General features: G+C 40.9%; 1 protein-coding gene and 1 non-coding gene across 4 annotated transcripts in view; both read left to right on the top strand.

Moving 5' to 3' along the window:
* Positions 1-26169, top strand: part of Smg6 (SMG6 nonsense mediated mRNA decay factor) — a 241036-nt gene that overhangs the window by 141729 nt on the left and 73138 nt on the right. The gene's annotated exons all lie outside the window — the stretch shown is intronic.
* On the top strand, positions 13123-13226 carry LOC142831998 (U6 spliceosomal RNA). Its single transcript, XR_012907097.1, has one exon. It is a non-coding gene; the product is annotated as a U6 spliceosomal RNA (small nuclear RNA).

The following is a 26169-nucleotide window of genomic DNA, read 5'->3' as shown; positions in this document are numbered from 1 at the left end:
TAAATGCTTGTGAGGGATACACCTGGGTGCCCAAGCTTGCATCTGACAGGCTGATGTCTGTCAGGTTGTTTGGCAGGATCCCCTTTGGGAAATGCAGAAGAGAAAGTGCTAATTTCCCTGAGGATAGTGTCACTCCAAGATATGAAAAGATGTGTAACTTGAGCCCCCACCACCTCCCCCCAGTTCCTCTGAAATTCACATTTGGCGGCAGAGGGGCGGGGACCTACAACAAATGAAAAAGCAGCAACTTAGCTCAGAGTTTTCTGGGTCCCCAAGAAGGTACTTTACCAATGTGGTTTTCACATTTTCAGATTTTTGGCTGGCAAATAAGATTGAGCAGAAATGTTCCCTTCCCCTGATAACAATACATTCAGATGCAGGATCAGGAGCATATGGATTAAAACCAGACGGTGGATGATTAATATTTTTGCTTATAGAGGTAGACATGGCAGCTTCCTCCATGTAAATGAAAAAGCCCTTTCTCTGCATTTGGTTGTGAACAAGTGCTTAGGCTACATGCTTGTGCTCTTGAAGAGGTGTGCTGAGTTTCTACCCTAGGTACATTTTCCAAGTATTCCTCCCTCTCTCTCAAAATACTTAAGAAGTATTATAAGGGTTATGGTGTGAGACAGAGGAATATGTTCATCTCAAACCATGGCTTTCTCAGCCCTCCAGCTCTGACTGCTCTAAACACACATCTTTATACTTTGTTCCCATGGTTGTATGACCTCTCTGTGAGCTGTTACAGGGGTGCTTATCTCCATAGTGTCATGAGATAATGATATTAAACTTCAACACACTTAATGTATATAGCCAATGTGTGATGGTACCTGCCTGTAATCCTACCATTTGGGATGTATAGGCAGGAGGAGCAATTCAGGCCCAGCCTCTGCTACATAGTGAGTTTAAGGCTAGCCTCAATTACGTGAAACCTTGTTGAACAAAAATTATTTATCTTGAAAAAACTGTCATTGCACAGCTTTTTTTTTACTTCATTTCCTAAGAACATGGTATTTCTTTTAGGAGCATAAAAGAAAGTGGATCTGTGTTTCCTGTTGTCTCTGCTCTCAGTGTGCAGCCCTGTCACACTAGTTATGTGTATCTCCACGTGTTCTCCATCCTTAGAATGGAGTCATTCTACTGGCTTATCCCTTTCCCCAGGAACCAAGATTCACGGTTGTTCTGGGGTTTCATTTTGTTCCCTCCTCCTCCAATTCGGTTTTTTTTTTTTAATTTTTAATTTTAACCCCACCCCTCGTGTGTATGTATGTGTGTATGTGCACAAATACCATAGTATGAATGTGAATGTCAAAAGACAGCTTCCAGGAGTCTGTCAGTTCTTTCATTTCACCTTGAGTTCTGGGGATCAAACTCTCAGAGCCTCAAACAAATGCTGTCATCTGCCAAGCCATCTTGCCATCCCTGATTTAGAGTTTGACAAATATCCATAGTCGTGTAACTATCACAATGTAAATATAAAAAAGTGTTTTACCACACTTCCAAAATTCACTCATACAACCCTGTTCTCTTACGTCCAGTTCTAGGCAACTTCTCATCTGGTTTTTGTCTCCACTACTATGTCTTTTCTAGAATGTCATTAAACATAATCATAACAATATACAATTTTTGAGTCAGGCTTCTTTCATTTGAGATTCATCCATGTTGCTTCCTTTACCAGTAGGTTCTTTCTGTTGTTATTGACAAGCTTTGTATAGATATACCACAATTTGTTTATCCACTCACCAGTTAGTGAACATTTGGACTGTTTGCAGTTTTTGGTAATCGTGGATAGAACAACAGTAAGTATTTGTAAGTAGATTTTTGTGTGGCTTTGTTTTTGTTTCTTTTGAATGAATACCTAGCAGTCGAATGGGTGGTAAATGTAACTCTTAAACTCCTTTCCAGAGTGGCTGAGCCATTCTATATCCGCACATCAGTGTAGTTCTGCATCCTTATCAGGACTTGGCACTATTGTTATTTGGAAGATTGTTGTTTTGGGGTTTGGTTTGGCTGGGGGTTTTTTTGTTTGTTTGTTTGTTTTGTTTTTTGGTGTTTTGTTTTCCGAGACAGGGTTTCTCTGTAGTTTTGGAGCCTGTCCTGGAACTAACTCTTGTAGACCAGGTTGACCTCGAATTTACAGAGATCCACCTGCCTCTGCCTCCTGAATGCTGGGATTATAGGCTTGTGCCACCACCGCCTGGCTTGTTTTATTTTTCTTCAAATCATTGTATAGGTATCTCATACATGGTTTTAATTTGCATTTTCTCCTGACTAAGGATGGTGAGCATTGTATCATGTGTTTATTTGCTGTTTGTATGTCTTCTTTGCTGAAGTATCTGGTTACATTTTTTTCAAATTTTAAAATAGATTGTTGGTGGTTTGTCTTAGTGACACACACCTATAATCTTAGTACTTGGGAGGTAGAGACAGGAAAATCAGGAGTTCAAAGCCATTAATTTGTTTACTAAGTCTATTTTGAGGCATAATGTCACGTAGTGACATAATGTCACGTAGCCAGGAGCTTACAATGTAGCCAAGGATGACCTTGAATTTCTGATCCTTTTGCCTCTACTTCCCAAGTGTTAGAACTACAGGCATATACCATCATGTCTGGTGATGCAAATGCTGGGGAGCACTTCCAGAGCTTCCTGCATGCCAGGCAGGTGTTCTACAAACTAGCTACAAATCCAGCCCTCTTCCTGAGTCTTAAAATATCTTTATATATTTATATTATTTTGGATAGCCAGGCAGTGATGGTGCAAGCCTTTAATTTCAGCACTCAGGAGACAGAGGCAGGTGTATCTCTGTGAATTCGAGGCTAGCCTGTTCTACAGAGCAAGTTCTAGGCCAGCCTGGTCTACAGAGCAAGTTCTAGGACAGACTCCAAAACCACACAGAGAAACCCTGTCTCAAAAAAAAAAAAATCTTTATAATTTTTAATTTTGGTTAAAGGTCTTTAGTCAGATAAATATGTATTGTAAATATTTTCTCTCATGCTATGTGAACTGACAAAATGCTGAGACCTGGAGGACCCAGGTTCTTGGTAGAGCAAAGTAAGGAGATTGATTGAGACCTGAGTCAGCAGAAATGTGCAAGGTGTACCCCTTTTGAAGGTGTTTTTTTTTTTTTAATTGAAAAGGGGAAAGGGAAGGGAGAGTGACAATCTAATTCTGCAGATAGATGTCTGCAGCTTTCTTCAACCACTCCCTGTTTTCTGTCCCTACTTCTATTGTTGATTCTGGGCTTTACCTTGGTCTTGACTTGGTTGCCATCAACTCCAGACCCACTGAGGCCTTGGCGGTTTTAAAAAACAGAATGAGCAGGTTTCTTGTGTGTATATGCCCCACAATGAAGTTGTTTATCGTTGTAGTTACTCCTGAGTCCTAAAGTGATACCTCCAAGGAGCCACCTGCTTAAAGAGCTGGACTCTTGAAACAGGCATCAGCTGAGCTTATTCGGAGCTTTGCCCCATGGGCTTTTGCATGAGAATAGCAACAGTGGATAGCCCCCTTAAGCAATTAAATCAGTTCTCAGAACATACACTAAATGTGGATGGGATACTTACCATGGGACTTTTCATGTTCCTTGGAATTTTTTCCAGAGCAGCCAATTTAGGTTTGGAAACATGTTTTGCCCATTGGACAAAAGTAAAGAGAAGATGCTATGTGGAATTTTGTTGCTTTTGTGTTTGTCCAGGCTGATCTCAAACTCATGATCCTCTTGCAGTAGCTTCCTGAGGATTACAGGTGTGTGTCATCACTCCAGGTGAAACCTGTCACTTTTTAATTGCTGGTCCCTATTGAGGAATTTTTCTCAAACAGTGTTTGCCTCTGATTAGACAGAACAGAATTTCTTTCTTTCTTTTTTTTTTCTTCTGTGTATGATGTGAATCACTGACAGTGCCTGCTGTGGTCAGAGGAGGCCTGCTCAAGTACTGGACGACTCTTCATTTCTTCAGGATAGTGTTGTCTGGTCAAGGCTGTCTGGCCTCTGACCCCAGTAGAAATGATGTATAAAGAAAAGACTGTCTGGCCCTTTACTAATCTGAGTTATTTAGAATGCCTTTTAGTAAACAAAGCATCAGCTTTTAGGCAGCTCTGAACTTTTCTTTATCTTTCTTTGAAGGTACAATTTTCTCTTTTTACTAAAGACAAATAAGTTCAATTGAAGACAAAAAACCTACAATGTGGAGTAATCACTTTGGTTTAAAAAAACAGAGGGTTAAAAACAAGTTCTGCAGTAAATCTGCAAGTGTGGAATCTGAGGGAAATGATCCCATCTGAAAAACCCTACTGGGGTTCCATGGCTGGGTTATGGAACGATACAGATTGAGGAATGAAAAAACAAAAAACTGTAGTCTTGAAAGATGACAGGCTCATTAATTGATGTCCATTTCAGCTGGTGCTGTGCCAGCTTATGTTGGCTTTAGTCCAGCGTTCCTGTAATTTGGGAGCCAGGTGTGAAGCATTTTTGTTCCATCTTGTTTCCCAACATCTACAGAAGTCTTACACATCTTTCTTGAGGGAGCAGCCCTCTGTAGGAAACACATGTACAGGTAGAGGTGGAAGGCAAATGTCACAGATGGGTTATGGATATTAAAAGAAATCTTTCACACTCAAGTGAAATCTGGACTTGAAAGTCAAGGAAAATGGTATTAAAATGACTTCAGAAAAATTATCATAATTAGATCAGTCATTGTTAATCTTTTTAAAGGTGTTTGTGTGTGTCCTCTTAGTCTGTGCCACATGTATGGGGGTGCCCACAGATGCCAGAAGAGGGCATCAGATCCCCTGGAGCTGGAGTTAGATGCAGCTTTGAGCTTCCTGACATAGAAGCTGGAATGGAACTTTGGTCCTCTGCAAAAGCAGTACACATTCTTAACCTCTCAGCCATCTCTGCAGTCCACCTAGCCTCCTTTTTTTTTAATTTTTAAAAACATGTCTTTACTAGACATACAGAAAACATTGTTCATGATTTGCCTTTGCCTGATTCTTTGCCTGATTTAGGGAATAGCATATAAAGTACAATATAAAGAATGGCTCAAGATAGCCATCAGAATTATAGCTGATCACTTCCACCTTAGCATTTAAAGACTACAGTAACATAAGCAGCTGAGAGATTAACTTCCAGCCCTGAGTGGAGTCTTTATTTTGGGAGTAGTGGGGCTTTTCCTTTTTTTTTTTCCTTTTCCCTTCCTCCCTCCCTTCCTTCCTTTCTTATCTTTTTGTTTTTGTGTATATGTGCATGTGTTCGTGCTTGTACTCATGCATGCACGTAGAGGCCAAACATCAACTACTTTGCTGTTCACTTTATTTTTTGAGACAAGATCTGTCATTGGGACCTGGGGCTATGCTGTCTGGCCAACAAGCTCCAGGGATCCGCCTTTCTATCTCCCCAGTGTGGCAGGCTTTTTACAAACTGAGCCATCTCCCTATTCTCATAAATATATAAATAGTTAGAGATATGAATGAGCAGAGTAGAAATCATTAAACAATATTCATCTAACACTTTGATATTAGACCCTTGGTACAAATAGTAGAGTAAAGAAGACATTCCTCCCAAGATCCAATCTTTTCTTTTCTAGCCTTCAAACTAAACATTAAAGAACAGAGAGTTCATGCCAGGTGAGGTGGCATACATCTTTAGTCCCAGCACTCAAGAGGCAGAAGCAGGTATATTTCTGTGAGTTTAAGACTGATCTGGTCTACATGAGTTTCACAGTGAGACCCCATTTAAAAAAAAAAAAGAAAAGAAAAGAAAAGCAGGCAGTTCTGCCATTGAAGACAGAACAATGACTGGGTCATCTCTGTAAGAACATTAAAACACAGTGGACATTGCGCTGAATGCTGCTTACCTTTGATGTTTTACTTATATTTTTGTATAATGCCATTTTTAGCCTTCCCAAAGTAAGAACTATGTTTCATTTGGGGTCCTATATCCTGACTACAGAAGGAGCTCTTTATGGTTCCTTTCTTTAATTCTGGGTCTTACATAGACGGAGCTGACTTTGACACTGAGATTCAGACCACAGTATCCAGGAGAGCCCACAGCCTGCCTAGGTTGCTTCTTCAAATGTCCCAGGTTCACAAGGAAGCCCTTGTTTATTGATAGCCTTTTTGTTTATCAATATCAAAGCTGTGAAGTGCTGTACGAGACAGTTTAAGAGGCTAAGGACCTAGAAAGAAAGACAGTTTTCCTCTAAATTATTCTAATTCTTCTTTCTCTTTTTCTTTCTTTTGTTTGTTTGTTCTTTTTTGTGACTTGTTTTTTCTTGTAGCTTTGGAACATATCCTGGAACTCGCTCTGTAGACCAGGCTGGCCTCAAACTCACAGAGATCCTCCTGTCTTTGACTCCCGAGGAGTGGGATTAAAGGTGTGCTCCACCACTGCCCAACTTCCTTTTTTCATTTTTTGCAAAAGGGTCTCACCACTTAACCTTGACTGGCCTGGAACTTGTTAAGTAGATCAGGCTGGCCTTGACTCACAGAAATCCTCTTGCCTCTAGCTCTTTAGTGCTGGACTTAAAGGCTTGTGCTACCACATCTGGCTAGTCTAGTTCTTCAAAGTATGTTCTTCCTATTTTATTTTGTTTTATTGTAGCAAAACATATGTAATATTAAATATAGCATCTTAACTTTTTTTAAATGCACAGTTCTGTGGCATTAAGTACATTCTCATCGTTATACAGTCATCCCCATCATTCATCTCTAGGACCCTTTCTTCTTCTCCAGTTACATCTCTGTACCCATTTCTCACACCTTCAGCTCCCTGCCTTTGGAAACTACGATTCTATTTTCTCTCTCTCCTTGAATCTGACTAAGCTATGAAGTCTATATTTCTCTTTTTGTGAGTGACTTATTTCAGTTAATATAATATCTTCAGGGTTAATCCTTTTTGTGAAGCATGTCAGAATTTCTTACCTTTTTTTTTTTTTTTTTTTTTTTTTGGTTTTTTGAGACAGGGTTTCTCTGTGGCTTTGGAGCCTGTCCTGGAACTCCCTTGGTAGACCAGGCTGGTCTCGAACTCACAGAGATCCACCTGTCTCTGCCTCCCAAGTGCTGGGATTACAGGCGTGCGCCACCACCGCCCCGCGAATTTCTTACCTTTTTAAGACTGAATAATTATTCATTATAAGTATACATAGCACTTTAACTATTCATATGTTGATTGATACAGGTTAAGATTTATTTTATTGCCGGGCAATGGTGGCGCATGCCTTTAATCCCAGCACTCGGGAGGCAGAGGCAGGTGGATCTCTGTGAGTTCGAGACCAGCCTGGTCTGCAAAGCTAGTTCCAGGACAGGCTCCACAGCCACAGAGAAACCCTGTCTCAAAAAACCAAAAAAAAAAAAATTATTTTATTTTAATGTATATGGGTGCTCTGACTACATGTATGTGCCCGGTCCCCATGGAAATCAGAAGAGAGCATTGGATTCGCTGGAACTAGAATTAAAGATGGTTGTGAGCCATCCTGTGAGTGTTGAGAACTGAACCCCAGGTTCTCTGCAAGGGCAGCAAGTGCTCTTAACTGCTGAGCCAACTATCCAAACCTTGTTTGTTTATATTTTGATTTTGTTTGTTAATTCTTTACTAATAAGTGTGAAGTGATTATGATTTTCTCCTTGTATGTTTTTGTTGTTATTGTTGTGTTTGTTTGTGTATGTGCCTTTGTATTTGTTGTTGTTGTTTGAAGAAAGGGTCTCACCATAGAGCCCTGGCTCTCTTAGAATTTTGCTATGTAGAGCAGACCAGCCTCAAATTCACCTTCCCAAGTACAAGATTGAAGGAGTATACCACCACACCCAAATCATGTTAGTTCTAATTTTTTTTATAGCTTCTCACTTTGAGTATTTTTTCATGTATTTATTTATTACATATGTTTTTTGTGTGCTTCTTGTGAAATAACAGGACCTAGCACATGGTAAATAAATGCTTTTCTACCAAGCTATACCCCTAGCTCTTATTTAATACATCTGAGGCTAGAGAGATGGCTCAGCAGCTAGGAGCAATTATTCTTCTTGTAGAGAACCAGTTGTTCCCAACACCCATGTAAGGTGGCTTACAACCACCTATAACCCCAACTCTAGAGGATTTGACACCCTCTTCTGGCCTCTGGACACCTGCATATTCATCCACATAAACACACACATACACATAATTTAAAATGCAGTAAATCTTTTAAAAATTACTATTTCTGCTTTCTCAGTTGATTGGCCTTGGACTGTGTCAGTATTTTTCCCTCCTCTGAGGTAAAGTGCAAATAGAGCTTTCTGTCTACCTCTACTATAGGCAACTTGTGTGGCTTTAGACAATTCATATAACCTGCCTGTATTCCTTTATCTTTTTCAATAAACGAGAAAAGTTATAATGGTCCTACCCAACTCAAAGAACTCTCTGTAAAGATAAAAGTAGATCGGGCTTGTGAAAATATCTTGTAAACATTTATGAAAATGCTATGTAGATAATATCATTCTGACCCTTTTAGTCCACTGTGGGTAGAATACTTTATCAGACCCGAAGGCAAGGCTTCTTTGGTAGGTGAGGGGAGCAGAGCACAACTGATCTACTTCTTCCCATCTCTTCGTCTCCAGCATAGGGTTGTCTCCTCTGAACTCAGTCAGGGGTCAAATCCTTGATATGGTTTTCCCCTGCAGTATGACCACAAAGTCAAAGCAGCTTTGTTTAGAGGTGCAGCTGCCATGGACTTGCACACGAAGTGAATTTTTTTTTTTAGAGACAGGGTTTCTCTGTAGCTTTGGTGCCCATCCTGGAACTAGCTCTTGTAGAGCAGGCTGGCCTCGAACTCACAGAGATCCGCCTGCCTCTGCCTCCCGAGTGCTGGGATTAAAGGCGTGCGCTACCACCGCTCGGCCAAAGTGAATATTTTATACTTACTGTGTGCCAGGCACCATGTTTTCACATACCTCACGAGGTTTCACTGACACGTAACTTTGTTGATTTGGAACTGTGTGCTTTCACATATGTTGTTTTTTATGTTGTATAATTTAGACTCATTACACAATAAAGATTTATATGAGCATCATCCATCTCAGGAACAGATGCAGAAAGTTAGGATCTATAGTGATCCACTGTTTTTGGTTTTTCGAGGCAGGGTTTCTCTGTAACAGCTTTGGATCCTGTCCTGGAGCTAGCTCTTGTAGACCAGACTGGCCTCGAACTCAGAGATCTGCCTGCCTCTGCCTCCCGAGTGCTGAGATTACAGGCATGTGCCACCACCGCCTGGCCCTGATCCACTCTTCAAGATGAGTCTGTCCTATGTAACTCACAGTGTCCACAGAAATGCTTAGTTGAGCTCAGAATGGATTATGAGGCATGAGATTTCCTCCGTATGGTTGCTGATCCAATGTACCTGCATTTTCCTTTGTAAATTTTTGGAAGGAAATGGTGACGTGAACAAGACTTTATCAGAGAGATTTCCGTTCTCTCTCATATCTAACATCATGGGTTGTTTTTGTTTTTGTTTTTTTTATTTTGGTTTGAATTGATTTTCATTTTGTTTTGTTTTGCTCTCGGGTTTTTGAGACAGTCTCATATAGTCCACATTGGCCTTTTATAAGCTTGATGATTAGCTCAAACTCCTAATCCTCCTGAATCTACTTATCAAGTACTCAGATTGCCAGCATGTACTGCCATGACCAGCTCAGCAGTGCTGTCAGCGTAGCTTTGTTTCCCAAATTATTTCAGTGCACATGGCTCATTGTTAGGACGAGAGAAGTGCTATTAGGTAAACTTAGGTGCTGCCACCAAAGGAGAAAACAGGTTTTTCTTTGCATTTTATTATTTAAACATAAATTTTAATTTTTATGTATTATTTATGTGTGTATTAGAATGGGGGCGTGCCCATTAGTGGTCAGAAGATGACTTTCGGGAGTTAGTTCTCTCCTTCTTGTTGAGGCAAAGAACACTTGCTTCCGTTAATGATCAGCATACTCCAAATGAACTGACCTGTGAACTTGTAGGATTCCCGTCTCTGCCTCCCACCACAGTCTAAACTGGGGTGATAGCACCAGAGCTCAGTCAGTGCCTCCTTCCTCTGGATCATAGTTCATTGGCTTTACTGGGTTAGTTTGAAGTGGGATACATATTGGAGAACTACAAATGTCTTTTTTTCTTTTTTCTTTTTTTTTGGTTTTTCGAGACAGGGTTTCTCTGTGGCTTTGGAGCCTGTCCTGGAACTAGCTCTGTAGACCAGGCTGGTCTCGAACTCACAGAGATCCGCCTGCCTCTGCCTCCCGAGTGCTGGGATTAAAGGCGTGCGCCACCATCGCCCGGCTTACAAATGTCTTTTTACTTAATTTTTTTTCTTTTACTTTGACCTTCTGAATTTTTCTAAAAGTTTATTTATGGAAACACATATGAGAACCCTCCAGTTTTCATGGCTCATGTGCATAGTCAATAATGAGGATAATAGTATTGATAGTAATAAAAATAGCAACTGTGAAATTATGTCTTCACTATGTTCCATTTTCAATCTTAAGCACTTTGATGAATTTTTTTTCTCTCTGCTTTTCTGGTTTGTTTTCAGACAGGATCTTACCATGTAGCCTAGATTGGCCTCAAAGTCTTGAACCCTCTGCCTTAGCTTCTTTAGTTCTAGAATTACAAGCATGTACCACAAAGAGTTTAATGATGTCTTTCATCTTTGCTACTATGGTAGGATTAGATACTTTGAAGGGACCTCTTTATTAACATAACTGAAATGCTGACTACAACATTATGCTTCCTGAGCTGGCATAACAAGAATATACAGATTCTGTTCTGTTTTCTTAAGATAAAAGTGGGCTTGGAATTCATTGTTTAGCCCAGGCTGGACTTCAAGTCATGTTAATTCTCTTGCATCAAATTCTGGAGTGCTGGGATTAGACAAGTGAGCCACTAAGTCCAGCTTTAGGTCCTACGAACTAAATGAGAAAAGATTATTGTACATTACTTGAGTGCCCAAGTGAGATGGCACTAATTTCTGTCAAATGCTGGAAACCTAGAGCTTTCCTTGAAAAAGTTTGTTGGGATGAGAAGCATGGGAGCCTTCTCAAGAGGGTTCACATTAGAAGTCCTAATCCTCACTGCGCAGGCAGGGCAATAGCCTCATTGAGAGAGTGAGTGGCCATGAACTAACCCTGGGGTGGGTTCTGAATCTCAGTACTGCCTGTGTACTCTGAAGAGCCTTGACCGCATATTTGAGGTGACCTCTAACTAGTATCCCAGACTGGCAAACCAAAGGAAAAAGATCTTCTCTCAGGAAACTATAACTTTAAATCAGGTCACAAAGGATTTCCATAGATGCAAGACATAGAAGTCAATCCATACTCTTGAATATGCTGAGAGGAAATACCTGTCATTCCCAGCAAATCTGTCCTTTAAAGCAAAGGTAACAGGAGAAACAAATCCTTGTGTCTACCAAAGACTTACATATAAACATTGATGCCGCTTGTTTTCATTTTGCAATGTTACTTATGATTTGTGAGTGTGCATGTGGACCTTTTGGGAGTCTGGACAATTTTAAACAGTTTTCTCTTTCCACTTTGTTTTGAGATGAGGTCTTTCTTATCTCTGCCCTGCTTTGTACTCTGGGCTAATTAGCCCAAGAGCCTCTTAGGTGACTTTCCTGTCTCCACATCCCATCATCCATAGGGGTGCTTGGATTACAGATTCATGTGGCTGTATCCATACTCTAAAGATGACACTCAAGTGGTCAGACTTGTATAGCAAGCACTTAACCTCTTGAGCATTTCACCTGTCCCTACCCTTGCTTTTTATCACCTTTATTTATGTAGCATAGGTGAAGCGGAGGTCACAGAAACTTTGTGGAATTGGTTCTCTACATATCCCTGGATATTGGTAATTGAACTCAGGTCATCGGGCTTGGCAGCAGGCAGCCTTACACCCTGACCCAGAGTCTCTATGAAGTCCTGGCTGTTCTGGAACTTGATATGGACCAGGCTAGTCTCAATCTACATGCCTCTGCTTCCCCAGTGCTGGGGAGGATTAAAGGTATGTACCACCATGCCTTTCCCCTTCCTAGCTATTTGTATATCTTCATTAGAAAATTGTTTCTTCATTATAGTTTCTTTCCCCCCCCCCTTTCTTTTTTTTGAGACAGGGTTTCTCTGTAGCTTTTGGAGCCTGTCCTGGAACTAGCTCTTGTAGACCAGGCTGGCCTTGAACTCACAAAAATCTGCCTGCCTCTGCCTCCCAAGTGCTGGAATTAAAGACCACCACCACCCGGCCTATTTCTTTTTGTTTTTATTAGCATTATATATGTGTGTGTGTGTGGTTTATTATGACTTTCGCATACATGTATATAATGTATCTTGATCATCTTCACCCCTATTATCTTTTCTTGTCCATTCCTATTCCTGCTGATCCTCTTTCTCATCCCAGTTTGTCTCCCTTCTACTTTTTGTATTTTAGGCATTTGTTTGTTTGTTTTGTTCGTTTTTTTCTGAGACAGGGTCTCACTATGTAGCTTTGTCTGGCCTGGCTGGTCTGAAACACAGAAATCTACCTATGTCTGCCTCCTGAGTGCTGGTACTTAAGGTGTGTGCCACCACATCTGACATCATATTCTGGTGAGGAGATTTTTTTTTTGTTCTATTTTGTTTGTTGTTTGTTTGTTTTTTAGGTTTTCCTAGATAGGGTTTCTCTGTACATCTCTAGCTATTCTGGAACTCACTCTGTAGACCAGGCTGGCCTCATTCACAGAGATGCATCTTCCTCGCTTTTCCAGGTGCTGGGGAGACATGTACCACCATATCCAACCTGTTCATTTTTTGTAAAGCTGCGATGAGTTTGCTTCTAGGAAAATGGGTGAGAGATTATTTACAGAATCACACCGAGGAAAATGTCTCTCCCTCTCTGATTAAACATTAACTGTTACAAATCCGAAGGAAGAGATGACCAGATGTTTACAGGTAATCACAGCTGTCTGCTCAAAGGACAGCATTCCCCAGTACTCCACCTTTTCTTCCAGTTACACACACTGCCAAAATGTTCCGAGTCTTGTATGTGATAACACTGTCCCATTTAAAGCTGAGTACTTACTCTTGACACTTTGACTAGTTAATCTATGGACATAACCATAACAATTTAGAAGACAATTTGGTGCTCACTTCGGCAGCACATATACTAAAATTGGAACGATACATAGATTAGCATGGCCCCTGCGCAAGGATAACATGCAAATTCATGAAGCATTCCATATTAAATTAAAAAAAAGAAGACAATTTGGTGGACAAGTTGTCTATTTAACAAAATAATAGAAGTAGCTTTCCCCATTAAGTCTTTTTTTTTTTTTTTTTTTGGTTTTTCGAGACAGGGTTTCTCTGTGGCTTTGGAGCCTGTCCTGGAACTACTGGAACTAGCTCTGTAGACCAGGCTGGTCTCGAACTCACAGAAATCCGCCTGCCTCTGCCTCTTGAGTGCTGGGATTAAAGGTGTGTGCCACCACCGCCCGGCCTCCCCATTAAGTCTTATGACTTTCCCAGCCACAGGCTTTTGACAGAGTCTACATATCAGCTTTGAATTCCTTCCTGTGAATTCACCCTCAGAACAAACTTAAAATGGTTGCACTATTAGTGGGCACTTGCCTGGCTGGTCACTACTTTATCATGCAGCATTCACAGCTGAGTAAAACTTTTGATGACCGTTTGGCAAATCTGCATAGTACTTTCTGGCACTGAGGGCTAGCCATCAAGGAGAAAGAGTGTAACCTAATTTCAGTTTAATTTATGTCCTGTGAGCAAACCATGTGGTGTTGTCAACCATCTAGGTAGCACTGACAGTTGCATGGCTTACATACATTGTTTTGGGGTCTTAGAGACTTCCTTGTTTACTTATTTGTGGGCTTCTTGTTGGTGTCGTCATTGTTGTTAATGTTATTGTTGTTTTGTAAGGTCAAAAATTTGACTGGTCCCAAATTTGAAATTCTCTTGCTTCAACCTTCCAAGCAGGTGTAGGCATAAGTTACCACACCCAGATGAAGTTCTAAACTTTGATAAAGTTCAGTTAATCTCTTTTCCTTTTGTTACTTGTGCTTTTGTGTTCTGAAGGCATTTTAAAACAAAACAGGAAGATTTATCCTTACTAACCATCCTGGGCTGGGGTTGTAGCTTAGTTACAGAATGTTTGTCTAACATGCAGATCTTTCTCTAGGTTCAATCTCTCATACTAGGGAAAATATTTTAGCTAGAGGAAGCTCCTTCTACCCAAAGAACATATTTTAACATATTGCAAAGGAAATAGTACACAGTGATCATAATTATAAATGTGGTTTCCGTTCATTAGTAGAGTTGAGAGGCCTGTTAAAAGACATCAGGGTTGTTCTCCTATCTAATAGGGAGAGGCCCTCTAGAGTCTGATAGCTCACTGAGTTAGATCATTGCCAGTGTCATGAGACAGTCACTTCTTTGGTCAAGCTCCTTCTCAACTAAACAGTCTACTTTCCTCCAATTCCCACTGCTTCAGGAAGGTTTGCTCAGAAGTACAGTCTATTTTTCTTATCTGATACCTGATATACCTTAGTTCTCCTAATCTTCTCTTTTTCTCTCAACTAAATATTCACCTTTGTAATCAAATTGTGTGTGTGTGTGTGTGTGTGTGTGTGTGTGTGTGTGTGTGTGTATGGTGAATGGTGCATGCATATTGTCACATAGGTGTGGAGATCATACTGGTTCCCTCCTATCTTTGTGTGATTCCAAGAATTTAACTCATGTCATCAGGCATGGCAGTAAGTAACTCTTAACTGTACCTGCTAAGGCTTCTTGACAGTTTTTAGGTATTTGGCAGGGGTGGTGGTGGTGGGGTAGTAGTTGTTTTGTTTTGATTTTGTTTTGGGTTTGTTTTTTTTTTTTGTTTTGAGTTTTTTGGGGGGTTGGGTTTGGTTTGGTTTTTATTTGTTTGTTTGCTTGTTTGTTTGTTTGTTTGTTTTGGGGGGTTCAAGACAGAGTTTCTCTGTGTAGCTTTGGAGCCTGTCCTGGAACTCACTCTGTAAACCAGGCTGAACTCGAACTCACAGAGGGCCGCCTGCTTCTGCCTCCCAGGTGCTGGGATTAAAGGTGTGCGCCACTACTGCTTGGCTAATTTGTCCTTCCTTCCTTCCTTCCTTCCTTCCTTCCTTCCTTCCTTCCTTCCTTCCTTCCTTCCTTCCGCAATGCCCTGTTGTTGTCATCGTCTATCTTCTTCTGTTGTTTTTTCCTTCTTATTTTTCTTTTAGACACAGGTCTCTCTACCATGTTCCCCTGGCTGTCTTGGAATTTACTATGTAGACTAGTCTGGCCTTACACTAACAGAGATCCTCCTGCCTCTATCTCTGGAGTGCCGAGATTAAAGGTGTGTATCACCTTAGCATATACTGTGAGGCAGAACTTTCTGTGGCAAAGGAACCATTTTATTCCTCCTTTTTTTCCTACTTTATTTTATTCCTATATTTTACCTACCTACGTTTTATTTCTACTTTATCCCATACAGCAGCCATTAGTGATCAGTGGCAGCTGAATACTAGAAATGTGTCTAATATAACTGAGAAACAAAAGCAATTTTTTAATCTGTTTTAAAAAAGGCTTTTTATATTCATATGTAATTTATTATTTAATGTGCATTGGTGTCTTTGCCTGCATGTATGTCTTTGTGAGGGTGTTGGATCTTCTGGAACAGGAGTTACAGACAATTGTGAACTGCCATGTGGGTACTGGGAATTGAACCTGGGTCCTCTGGACGAACAGTTGGTGTTCTTAACTGCTGAGCCATCTCTCCAGCCCCCACAAAAAAGAATTTTTAAACCGTGGCTCTACATCGTTCTTTTTGTCTGATTCCCAGTTCCTGTATATCTCTGTTTTTTTCATGTGTGCCACCAGTACCATCAGTGTCAGATCCCACTGAGAACTTACTCTGTTTTAGACTCCATCACATCCTTATGAATCAAAAAGTTTGGGCCCTAAAGCCCAGCAGTCTGGTTTAATAAACTCTTCTGATGATTCCAGTGTCCTGACACTTGAAAGTCAATTTTAGATATTCAAGCCTTCTGCTGAAAGTCAGACTCAGGCATGGAATGACATACATGGGTTTTACCTAAAGTCAGTTGCTAACAGACTTACTTTATATTATAAAATAACAACAATGTGATTACAGAGGCCTTTCAAAAGAAAATAAAGTGCCAGACCAGTGAGACGATTCAGCAGTTAAGGAACTTATAAACAACTCTGATGACCCATTCATACAGGTTATCCCCTGGCCTCTCCGTGGATGCTTGGCATACACTCATACACACACAAATAGACTAGAGGGCGGTGGGGCAGAGGCAGGCAGATAGAAAGGTGTACTTTAAAAACACACACACAATTAAGGAAGCGTTCCACTAAATGTCAGGCATAGCCCTACAGTGTTTGAATTAGAACTTCTTGATTGATTCCTAGTCTGGTATGCTTCCCATTTATTGGGATGTTTGTAAAATAAGCTCCCCTGGGTTGTCTGTTAGTTGGTTGGTTTGGTGTCTCCCAGGAGAGAAGAATCTTCTTGGGCATGTATGTGTTTCACCCTTTCCTTTTTTGAGGGGGGGAGACCACCCCACCTATTCTTTTACTGCCTCATTTTACTAGGGTGCTTCTTTCGTCACACTCAACAAGCGCCTTGAGAATACTTCCTCCTTTTTAGGGTTTAGCAGACTTCACATGTGTAGCTATCTTTTTTAAATATGATTTTGTCCTCTTCTGCTTGAAACCTAGAGAAATTGGCTTGCTCTCTCACTGGCCTTGAGCCAGACGTCATTACTTCAGGCAGTGCCACGCTACATATCTCCAGCAGTTTGAAATGGAGAACAGAGTTAGAGATAAGATCAGCAGCTTTAGGTGATGGCATTGTTTCAAATAAACCATGCATGACCCAAAGCTTCCACTTCAAATGGGGAATGAAATTGCTTCATCCTTTGACAGTTTGCTCCATGAAAGAAATTTATCTTCACTTAATTGCTTTAGATCCCACAAGGCTACATACAGTAATTTCTAGGAGATAATTATATCAAATTTTAAAAATATGTGTCTGTGGATGTGAATATGCAACTGCAATGGACAGAGAGGCTGGAGGGCACCAAAGGTCCTCCTGAACTTGCTCATAGGCTTCCGTTCTCATTCTGGGAATCCCCTTGGGTCCTAGACCATTTTCTCCCAGAATATGCTGGTTGAGATGATGGTGCAGCCTTGTGTGGCTAGGGTTAAAGCATCTGGTCTACTTCTCCTGTAATGGGGTAGCATTTTGCTTAGACTCCTGAAGTAGTGAGGGGTCAAGCTGGCTGGCTGGTTTCCGGCTGCATGTCTTCATCTAGTCTGGCTGGGCACAGTTTGCCTGCACTGTGGACCAGAGCCACTGAGGATACTAGTCAGTGGCAGCTGAAAACCAGCAAACTTGTTGATTTTAAAACATGACTATTTAGATGTCAGGGATAAACTTCCTGTAAATGGGGACAAACTCCCTAATCTAGGCATGTTTGAATTTCTAGTTCTTCTCTCCCTGGCCTTTATATTTAAAAGCATCTAAACTTTCATTCTGTTTTTTTGTTCGTTCGTTCGTTTGTTTTTTCCAGACAGGGTTTCTCTGTGTAGCTTTGGAAAATATCCTAGAACTCACTCTGTAGAGCAGGCTGGTCTCGAACTCCAGAGATCTGTCTCATCCTCTCAAGTGCTGGGATTAAAGGTATGTGCTACCATCACCTGGCTTCATTCTGTTGTTCTCACTCATTACCAGCCTTTACTTGGCTTAGTCTCTTCGAAATTCTGTGTTTTTCATTCTTACCTGTTGTGGTAGAACATCTTTACCAAAAGTGAACCAAGAGTTCTCTGAGACTTGGAATTGACATCCTGAGTGTCTGGTGTCATGGGTTGCTCATGAGAGAATCTTAAGTAAGAAACAATGAAGTGTAGCTGAGTGATGTAGTTTACAGACATCCCTATAGATATTGGAGAGCTGACTTGGAGACAAGGAACTTTTATATTCTCCTTTAAAATCAGTGAATACCCAGCCAATGTGCAGTAGGGCTGTATCAGAATTCATTAGACACCAGCAGAGACACTGTTAAAGCTTAAGACATTTTCTGCTAGTCTATCCACATTAAATCCTTTGGCATTTTAAGCTCACAGGGGCCATTCTTTAAGGTGTTCTTTGGCCCTCCCATCTCGATCAGGCTTGGTCACAGGCCCTGACTCAGTCAGAGGGGGAATGTTACTTTTTCTTTTAAACTCTTACCCAAGAAACATGACAGCTGTACTGAGTAAGCCTATTTGCATTTGAAAAGGTCATGCTAATATGCCTTTGAGGGAAATGTGCAGCAAGTGCTGTCACATCGTTTCTTGGAGTCACATCAAGGGTTTTTGAAGGAATTACACTTTTGCTCACATCTAAATCATGAGCACCTAAATGATAACTTGGAGAGCCACCAGGTCACGGTGTTATTCTAGGTGTGTCCTTTGACCCCATCCGAAGCAGTTTTTATCTTGTCACCAGTCTATAAGTCTGAGAGTAGAAAACTAAAAGAAGTTGCCCAACCAGAAATTGTGGCATATGCCAGTAAACCCTAGTACTTGGGGTTTATATGTTTGAATGTTCTGTCTGAGTTTATATCTGTGTGCCATGTGCATGCAATGCCCAAGGAAGCCAGAAGAAAGGTGTCAAATCCCCTGGGACTGGAGTGATGGTTATGAACTGCCATGTGGGTCCTAGGAATTGAAGCCAGATCCTCTGGAAAAGTGCATCTCTCAAACCCCTCTCCCTGTTCTTGTAAAGCCAGCAAGATTCACTCAAGATCTGCACTTCCAGGAGTCAGTTCTTTCCTTCAGTCATGTGGCTTCTAGTGATTGAGGGCCATAAGCGTCTTTCCCCAGTGAGCCATTCCAATACTCCATTAGAAAAAGACTCTTAGTCTAGCTTTCTCTCTCTCTTTTTTTTTTGAGACAGGGTTTCTCTTTAGCTCGGCAGAAAAAGACTCTTAAAGAAACAGTGAACATTTAGGTTCTACCCACCTAATACATCCTAAATAAAGTCAGAACTCTTTTGTCTTACTCCTGCAAGGTCCTGTTTCTGCTTTTCCTTTCCTAAAAGTAATCAGTATTTTGAATTCACTTTATCTGTGCATCTTATTGACATGTATATATTCATAAATAATGAAGTATCACTTTGTACATTTATACTCTCTACATGCATATCATTTCTGTCCCTGTTTTGCTTTGCTCTTAATACTGAATCTGACAATTTTTAGATTTGTTCATGTTTTTGTGTTTAGTTTTGTGTCTTTCTCACTTAGATTCATGTATTATTGCCCAGTTATGTGAGTATATAACAACTTGTTGATCTGTTCTCTTATATAATATTTTTACAATTATCAACAGTACTAGAATCTATTTGTAATACTCTATGCATCCTTTAAGAAAAAGGGGTTTGGGAGATAGCTCAGATGAGTAAAGTGTTTGCTGCATATGCACAAGGAGCTGAATTTGCGTCCCTCATAACTCATAAAAGCTGGGCATGATATACACACCTATTCTTGTAGTCCTGAGGAGGTTCAGACCAGAGGATCCCAGCTAATCCATCAAAATTGGTAGGCTCCAGGTTCTGTAAGAGGTCCTGTCTCAAAAAAATAAGGCAGAAGGCTCAGCACCTAAGAATATAGGCTGGTCCTGCAGAGGTTCAGGTTTAGTTGCCAGTCCCCACATGGTGGCCCATAATGCCAGTAACTCCAGCCTCAGTAGGTACAATGCCCTCTTCTGGTCTCTGGAGGCACCAGTCATGTAACAGGCAAAACACTTGTACACATAAAAAAACAAATAAATAATAATAAGGTGGGGAGTGGCAGAAGACACCTGATAAGATCTCCACACATACAAGAAATATATTTAGGGCCAGGAATTGGCTTAGCAACAACAACATACTATACTATGCCCAAGTCTGTCTTCTGACCTCCCTATTTACTCCATAGTATATGCACCCATATATATGAGATGTATACACACACACACACACACTTTTTTTTTTTTAAAGAAGAGGGGTATGATGGTAGGCACCTGTAGTCCCAACTTCCTAGGAGGCTTTGGTGAAAATATCACTTTAGCCCAAGAATCTTAGATCAACTTGGGAATATCAGGAAACAGTGACTTGGAGTAAGGAAGGAAGAGGGTACTGAGAGAAAAGGAGGACAGCTAGGTTATATGGTTTCCTCGCTTTACAAAGTGACCATACTCATTCATATCTCATTACCTACCAATGTATGAATTTCCATGTTTCATGTATTTTTAAAGGGGAGGGATGATGACTCATGCTTACAATTCCAGTACTGGAGAACCGGAGACAAGAGGCTCCCTGGAGTTCATTGATCAGCTAGTTTATCCTAAGAAGACTCTGTTTCAAAGGAATTGGAAAGTGTTCCTCAAATAGAGATTTATTAGCCCAGTGTTTGAACACTGGCCTAACATACAAGTTCCTGGGTTTGATCCTCAGTACTGCCAAAAACAAAACAATATAAATTCATTCTAAACTGAAAAGAGGTTGTGCACACCTTTAACCCCAGCACTAAAGGCCTATCTGCTCTACAAGAGTAAGTTCCACGAGTTCCAGATGTACTTTCTGTATGTATGTCTGTGTACCACATGTCCCCTAAGAGATCAGAAGAGGGCTTTAGAGCCCCAGATTTGGAGTTACATATGGTTGTGAGCTACCATGCAGGTGCTGAGAATCAAACCTGGGCCCTCTGCAAGGGCAGCCAGTGCTCTTAACCACTGAGCCATCTCTCCACACTACCCCTTTTTAATCACTTTGTTTTTAGGTTAAAATATTACCAAGAATAATTTCAGCTTTTCATAGAACAAAAAGAAACTTTACCTAGCCTGAGGTCATAAAGAATGACATTGTTTTTCTTCTAAAACTTTTAGTTTTGATTGAGGATGCCAGTTCAGTAGTAAAGTGCTTGCCTAGCTCATGGAAGGTTCAGTGTTTGATCACTAGTACCCTCCAAAACTAAAGGAAATAAAATGTAGTTTTTCCAGGCAGTGGTGGTACACACCTTTAATCTCAGCACATGGGAAGTTCAAGTCCATCATGATCTACAGAGGTAGTTCCAGAAGAGCCAGGACAGCCAGAACTGTTACATAGAGAAACCCTGTCTCAAAAGACTTTAAAAAAAAAAAAAGAAGAAGAAGAAGAAGAAGTATGTATTTTACTTCTAACCCATCTTTCTAGCCTCTTGGTCAGGTGTTTGTTTTTTAATACAGAGTCTTAACCTTTTTGGTGTTTTTCTGTTTTTTTTTGCTTGTTCGTTTGTTTGTTTTCTGAGGCAGAATTTATACAGCCCAGGCTAGGCCTTGAACTAAAAAATTCTATTATCTCAGCCTTTCAAGTGTGGCCCAGGTAGCAGTAAGTAGTACAATCATATACCATCAAGCCTGTCTTAACCACTCTTAGTACAACCCAGTGACATTAAGTGTATTCACATTGTTACCCAGAAATCATTGTCATTCATCTCTAGAAACACCCTGCTCTGCCACATCCCACCATTACAATAATAGACCAAAGATGCCTTTGAAAACCATGAAACAATCATCTTACATCCCCATTCCTGCCAGTCCCTGATACCTTCTGATTTCTATCTCTGTGTATTTGTATTTTGTGTCTGCTCATTTTCACATAGTAAAGTATTGTTGAGATTCATCATGTACGGTTGGGCATGGTGGCTCATGGTAATCCTAGCACTGACGTGGGAGACTCATCTGAATCCAGGAGCTCCAGATGAACATGGGTAATGAAGTGTGAGAGCTGCGGGCCTCTTCCCACAGTCCAGCTCCTGGCTGCTTGGCTAGCTTATACCCCGAAATAACAACAAACAAATTGTATTCTTTTAAACACTGCCTGGCCCATTAGTTTCAGCCTCTTAACCCATTTCTAATAATCTATGTAGCACCACGAGGTGCGCTTACCAGGAAAGATTCAGCATGTCTGACCTGGTGGCTGGTTGAATTGTATCTGCCCTGGAGAGAGCTGCATGGCATCTGAGCTCACTTCCTCTTCCTCCCAGCATTCTGTTCTGTTTACTCCTCCCACCTATGTTTTAACCTATGAGGCCAAGCAGTTTCTTTATTACTTAACCAATGAACTTCCTCCATCAGTGGATAGGTGCTATTTCCTGTTTTATGTACATGCAACACATTTTACCTTTCCAATATTGATACACACGTCGGTTATTTCCACCTTTTGGCTATTTTGAGTAATTTTACTGATGTATAAAGATCAATTTGAATCTTTATTTTTATGCCTTTACAGTGTGTAACTTAGAGTAGAATTGCTGGATTTTAATTGGGTGGCAATGCATGCCTTTAATCTCAGCACTGGTCAGGCAGAGGCAGACAGATCTGGCTACACAGTACAGTGAAACCCTCCTCAAATGTCCCCACCCCCACCCCCGAAGGAAATAAAAAGAACTGATGAACTTATTTATTTATTTATTTACTTTAGTTTTTTTGTTTTGTTTGTTTCTAGAGTCAAGGTTTCTCTGTGTAGCTTTAGAGTCTGTCCTGGAACTCGCTCAGTAGACCAGGTTGGCCTCAGACTCATAGATATATTTGCCTGCCTCTGCCTCCCAAGTGCTGGGATTAAAGGCCTGTGCTACCACCACCTGGCCAGAATTGCTAAATTATCACGATTTTACATTGAACTTCTCTAGGGAACACCAAACCATTTCCCATTGCAGCCGTGCCATTTTACATTCTCACTAGAATGACATTTTCACCAACCCTCCTTTTTGACAGGATAGTAAAAATAATATCTATTCTGAAGAGTATGAAATAGTAAATCACTGTGTGGTTTTGATTTTCATTTTCCTAGTGATTGATGATGTTGAGTATTTTACATGCCTAATGTGCTTATTTTCATTACCTAAAGATCCTTACAAGTTCTTTGCCTATTTTTTTTTATTTTTGTTTGTTTCAATGGTGGAAATTGAACTCAAGGCCTTGTACATACAAGGCAAGCATTCTATTCCTGAAATATATTTCCAGCCTTGGGGATTTTTGAACCAGAGTAGTTGTGAGACAGAGTCCTGTAGTATAGGTCAGTCTGGCCTCAAACTTAATGCTTGGTATCTTTGCCTGCCTTTAAATTGGATTGTTGAAGATTGTTTGTTGTTGAATCATAAGACTATATGTTTTATATATAACAGTCTCTTTTTTAAGATTTATTTATGTGTATATGTGTCTTTGAGTGTATGTATATGCACTACGTTTGTGTAAGGTGCCCACAGAGGCCACAAGATGTCAGACCCCTGGAATTGGAGTTATAGGTGGTTGTGAGCTGCCTGGTGTGGGTGCTGAGAACTGAAACCCAGTCCTCTGCAAAAGCAACAAGTGTTCCTAACTGAGGAACCATTCCCCAAGCCTTGTGGATATCAGTTTCTTGTAGATTTGTGAATATTTTCTTCCATTTAGTAGTCTATTGTTCACTATCTTAATTGGATTCTTTGGTGCCTTTTAACATTTTTGTTTTGGTGTTGTTCTTGTGTATGATTTTTCTTTTGCAGTCCTGGGGATTAAACCCAGGGCCTTCCACACAATAGGTAATTAAATCACATTCTTAATCCCTTATTCTTTCCTATGTTGCCAAGTGCTTAGTATCATAACCAAGAAATCATAACTAAACCCAGTGTCATAAGATTTCCCCTCATGTCAGCTTCTGAAAATTTTGTTGTTGTTCTGTCTCTTGAGTTTCAGTCTCTAATCCATTTTGAGTTGATTTCATGCCTGATTTAGGTCAGGCTTCAACTTCACTCTTTGTATGTAGAAATCCAGTTCTACATCATGTGTCCTTGGTACCCTCATAAAAAAAAAACATGTGACCATACATACATGTGCGGGTTTATCTCTGAAAGCCTTGCTTCATTGGTCATACCATGTTGTGTAGTTTTTTTTTTGTTTTTTGGTTTGTTTTTTTTTTTTTCGAGACAGGGTTTCTCTGTGGCTTTGGAGCCTGTCTTGGAACTAGCTCTGTAGACCAGGCTGGTCTCGAACTCACAGAGATCCGCCTGCCTCTGCCTCCCGAGTGCTGGGATTAAAGGTGTGCGCCACCATCGCCCGGCTCATGTTGTGTAGTATTATACAGTAGTTTATTATAGCTGGTCCATTTCAAAATTAGGAAGCTTCAGTCTCCAACTTTTGTGATTTTTTTAAGATCATTTGGGGTCCCTTGAGATCACACATGAGCTTTAGAATATGCTGTTTTGTTTCAGTAAACATTGCCATTATAGCCAGGCCTGGTAGGCCGTACCTTTAATCCTAGAAAGTGGAAGGCTAAGTCAGAGGGATTGCCAATGAGTCAAAAAACAGCATGATCTGCGTATCTGCATAGTGATAAGTTTAAGGCAGATCTACGTAGTGAAAACCTCTCTGTTAAAGGGGAGACTTATTTATTATGGTTTGAGTAGGGCTGAATTAAATATGTATATATTACATTGGATAGATTTTCATCTTAACAATATTAAGTCTTCCAGTCTGTATGAAGACACTGTCTCAAAAAGAAGCAATAGCCGGGTAGTGGTGGCACACGCCTTTAATCCCAGCACTCAGGAGGCAGAAGCAGGCGTATCTTTGTGAGTTTGAAGCCAGCCTGGTCTACAAGAGCTAGTTCCAGGACAGGCTCTAAAGCTACAGAGAAAAACAAAACAAAAAGCAATAAAAAAAAAAATCACTACACTACAACAGCCGGGTAGTGGTAGTACGTGCCTTTAATACCAGAATTTGGGAGGCAGAGGCAAGCTGATCTTTGAGTTCGAGAACAGCCAGGGCTACACAGAGAAACCCTGTTTCAAAAAACAAAACAAAAAAATTGCAACAGCAAAAAGAAAACTTTAAGCATGTAGCTCAGTAGTAGACCCTCCTAGCATGCAGGGCCCTGGGTTCAGTTCAGTCCCCAGCACCACAAACATTTTCAGGGTTTACACCAGCACCACACTCCTTCCAGGGTTTTACAGTACTATTGCAGCCACTCTCTCCCTAGCATGTCCTTACAGAGTCCTAGGGGAGAGCTATACATCCTCTCAGAGTAAACAGGAAAAGTAATAAGTGAAACGGGATCTTAGTGCCAAGAGGCTATCAGACACATCAGGAAGAAGGTGCTGTAGGCCTTGGACAGCCAGAAACAGTGAGTTTACTGTTTTCCATTAATGCTTCCTTCTAACTCTACTGCAAAGAAGTCTTTCAGTCCATTTAGACAGGAGTGGAACTCCTGTGTCCTGTCCCCATAGTCACATGCATCTGCTTCTTCTATAAAGAAACTGAATGTCAGGCCAGGTGGTGGTGGCACACACCTTTAATCCCAGCACTTGGGAGGCAGAGGCAGGAGGATCTTTGTGAGTTCAAGGCCAGCCTGGTCTACAAGACCTAGTTCCAGGACAAGCACTAAAGCTGCAGAGAAACCCTGTCTCGAAAACCAGAAAGAAAGAAAGGAAGGAAGGAAGGAAGGAAGGAAGGAAGGAAGGAAGGAAGGAAGGAAGGAAGGAAGGAAGGAAGAAACCGAATGCCACCCAACTTGATTGCACACACCTTTATTCCTAACACTCACAACCTCTCTGTGAGGTTGAGGCCAGGCTGGTCAACAGAACAAATTTCAGGATAGCCAGGACTACATAGAGACCCTGTCTTGAAAAAAAGAAAGAAAAGAAACTGAATGTCGGGCCGGGCGGTGGTGGCGCACGCCTTTAATCCCAGCACTCGGGAGGCAGAGGCAGGCGGATCTCTGGGAGTTCGAGGCCAGCCTGGTCTACAAGAGCTAGTTCCAGGACAGGCACCAAAGCTACAGAGAAACCCTGTCTCAAAAAAAAAAAAAAAAGAAAGAAAGAAAGAAACTGAATGTCCCACGTGTTTCTAGAATTGGACTAGCCTGGCAGACAGCCAGTTCCCTAAAGATGACTTCACCTTGCCATCCTAGCATCTACATTCTACCCTTCTTTCTCCTTATGCAGGAACAGTTTTTGTTTTTTTTTAATTAAAACATTTGGCTTTTCCCATGCTGTAGTTCATCAGTCATCAGCTACCAGAATGCCTGTGCTACCACTTGGGTGTTCTGGTGTCAGACCTTACAAGTGTCCCAAGCACTCCACCCCAGCTCCTCAGCTCTCCCCTCCCGGGTGGT

This window comes from Microtus pennsylvanicus, chromosome 11 (genome assembly GCF_037038515.1).
Source record: "Microtus pennsylvanicus isolate mMicPen1 chromosome 11, mMicPen1.hap1, whole genome shotgun sequence".
Lineage (NCBI taxonomy): Eukaryota > Metazoa > Chordata > Mammalia > Rodentia > Cricetidae > Microtus > Microtus pennsylvanicus.
This window is presented reverse-complemented; position numbering and strand designations above follow the sequence as displayed.